Here is a 3,143-nt window from a genome sequence, read left to right on the forward strand (position 1 = left end):
GCCCCTATGGTGCTGTGACTGTCACTAGCCATAGCCTCCTCCAGGGTCTCTGGTCCCTCTCCCGTTAACGATTCAGGGTCCTCTCCATCCTGCAGACCACTGCTTTCCCTTTGTGAGCCAGGGGACATCTAGTTACGCAGGTAACTCCTTGGGCCCGCATCAGGATCAGTGTGCCCAATGCCTTAGCTGCCCTCCTCTGCCTCTGTCTTTCTGCCCTCCCTGGGGGTGGAGAACAAATCTTGGGCCATCTGTGGGAATAGTGGAGTATGCTGCTCTGCAGCATCTGTCCCTGTAGGGTTGGGCGGCTCCCTTAGTTCCTGTTGTTCAGGAGGGAGAAGGCTTCCAAATCCTGGAAAATCCCTTCCGATGAGTACTGGGTAGGGGAGGTGTGGAACCACCCCAGCTAGGACCTTGGTGCTTGTCCTTTGGATTTCTACCCTTACACTTTCACTGGGGTAATAGTTCACCGTCCCATGGACGCATGTAACCTCTGTGCATTTTCCCGGTATCAGCTGATTTGGGCTCACCAGTTTTCTAGAAATTAGAGTGATGGGACTCCCTGTATCTACTAGTGCCAGGGTCTCCACCCCTTCCACCTGCACTGGTTGGGTGTAGTTATGGAGGGCAACTGCCACTCCCACCAGATTAAGCAGGGCACATGGATCACCCCAGTCCCTGAAATTGCACTGCATTGGTTCCTCATGGTTGGGGCACTGGGCTGCTATGTGGCCCAGCTCACCACACTCTAGCACCGGTAGTTTTTCCTGAGGCCCTGGGGGAAAAAGGACCTACTCTCAGGGGTTGTTTTTCCTGGCTCATCCCCTTCGATTTGTGACCCCTGTGAAGCTTCTCTTCTCCCTACCTCCTTTCTGGGGTACCCCAGGCCCTTAGATGCTTGACCCTGTGGGTTGGGGTTTGGCAGCCTCCTTCCAGCACCTCTCCTCCGTAGAGGGAAGAACTAACTCTCTAATCACTAGCCGTCGCTCTATCAGTGTAATTGTCTCATCATAGGTGGTGGGGTCATGCTAGCCCACCCACACCCAAAGGTCCAGTGGCAGTTTCTGCACAAACTGTTCGATACCCACGGTCTCCATATCTTCTGCATTGCAGACATTGGGATGCAGCCACTTCTGAGTAATGTGGATTAATTCAAACAGCTAGGCTCTTGAGGGCCTCCCTTCTTGGTATTTCCATGTTCAATACTTCTGGGCCTGGGCAGCCATGGTTACCCCCAGTTGGGCTAGTATTTCTTCTTTGAGTCGAGGGTAAACACTTGCATGTTCCATCGGTAAGTCATTATAGGCTCGCTGAACTTCTCTACAAAGGAACGGGGCAAGGATGCTGGCCCATTGTTCCTCAGGTCAGGCCTCCCACTGCGCGGTCCTCTCAAACGCGAGCAGGTAAACCTCTACGTCATGCTCCAGTGACATCTTGAGTCCCTCAGGGCTCTCACACCCTCACTGCTGGGCGCTCAACCTGCCCACCCCCGCAACTGGTCAAACACTTCCCCAAGGAGGGCACGATCTGCAGCAGCCTGCTCCATTATGAGTTTGTTTGTTTCTTGCTGCACCCGCACGGCTTCCTATTGGGCTGCCATAGCTTGCACCAATGCCTTCACTACATCCTCCATTTTGTGGGACACCCCTAGTTCCAACCCCCCCACACAAGTGGTGATGAGAGGGAATTACCTGGGTAACAGGGATGGGGGGGAGTGAAAACAAACCTCCAGATCCACACCCAAGTGCTCGCTATATATATATTTGTTTTGTTATGTTTTGTTTTTTGCCACTGCACAGTAAAGACTATCCCACCCCTGACACCAGTGTAACAAAGTCCCCTGGCAGCTCCCTGGAGGTTCTGCACTTCTTGGCGGTTACTTGAGTGACTAAGACTCACTGGGCCTCCTTTGTTGCCCTGGGATTTCCATAGAGGCAAGGATCCCCGCTTACCAAGTCATTCTCATCACAGGCCAGTCCTTGGGGCGGGGGTGAGGCCAGGCCAGGTCCCACCCCTGCCCCAAGGACTGGCCTGTGATGAGAATGACTTGGTAAGCAGGGATCGGGATCCCTGCCCCTACCCCTGCTCTGCACACCTTCCAAAAACTCCCCTCTTGTTATGTGGGAGGAATCCTTTTATAGGAACCCTGGAGGCCTTAATTGGCTGCAGGTGCTTAATTAACCCCAGCTGTAAGATTCCTCCTAATTAGGCTTCTATTCTCTACCCTGGCTGCTGGGCTGTGTTCAGGTGAGGCTAATTTGGAAACAATAAAGCATTAACCCACCTCCCAATATGGCTGCCTTCTGTAAGAGTTTTGCAGTCTGCAGGCTGTGGTGTGTCACATAAGATAAAACCCAACGTTGCCAATATTTAGGGGTGTTTGGAGCCATGGGCCTGAAGGTTAAGCCCATATCTAATTATTACCGTAAAATCTCGAGTATAATGTGCACCTATGTATAATGAACATCTGCCTTTTAAAGGTTCTTGAATAAACTAAACTCTTATCTATAATGCGCACCCCCATTATACCCCATTATACTTAAGGTATGCATAGGAAGGAAGGGGCTCACGCCTGTTGCTGAGCCTCCTGCCCAGCTGAGCTCGTGCACACTGAGCTCGCGCCTGCCGGGGGGGTGTCTCCCCCGCCCAGTTACCGGTGTGCCGAGCTCATGCCTGCCGGGGGCGCATCCCCTGCTTAGCTTCCGGCGTGCCGAGCTTGCAGCTACCAACCTCCACGCCCCAGCCTAGTGCAACCTGTGCCTGCCCTCCCTCCCCCGCCCAGCTTGTGCCTGGTGAGTTTAAAACTTTTTAAAAAACCTCCTATGGATAATGCGCACCCTGACTTTGATGTTAAAAAAACGGGAAAAAAAATGTGCACTATACTTGCAACTTTACGGGTATGTCTACTGAGTAAAAACAGGATGTCTGGTAATATACATGGGGCTAGGCCAAAACAAAAATAATTTATCTTAAACTATTTGAGGAAGTGGGTTTTGCCCACAAAAGCTCATGAGATAGATAAAGATAGAGATAGAGATAGAGATGTTAGTTTCTAAGGTGCTACTCATTTTATTTCACTTCTTCCTTAATATTCCATGCTCCTAGAACTGCTTTGGGTGTGTAAATAAAATAGTCCAAACCACCTC

This window comes from Pelodiscus sinensis, chromosome 2 (genome assembly GCF_052426305.1).
Source record: "Pelodiscus sinensis isolate ZL-2025 chromosome 2, ASM5242630v1, whole genome shotgun sequence".
Classification (NCBI taxonomy): domain Eukaryota; kingdom Metazoa; phylum Chordata; order Testudines; family Trionychidae; genus Pelodiscus; species Pelodiscus sinensis.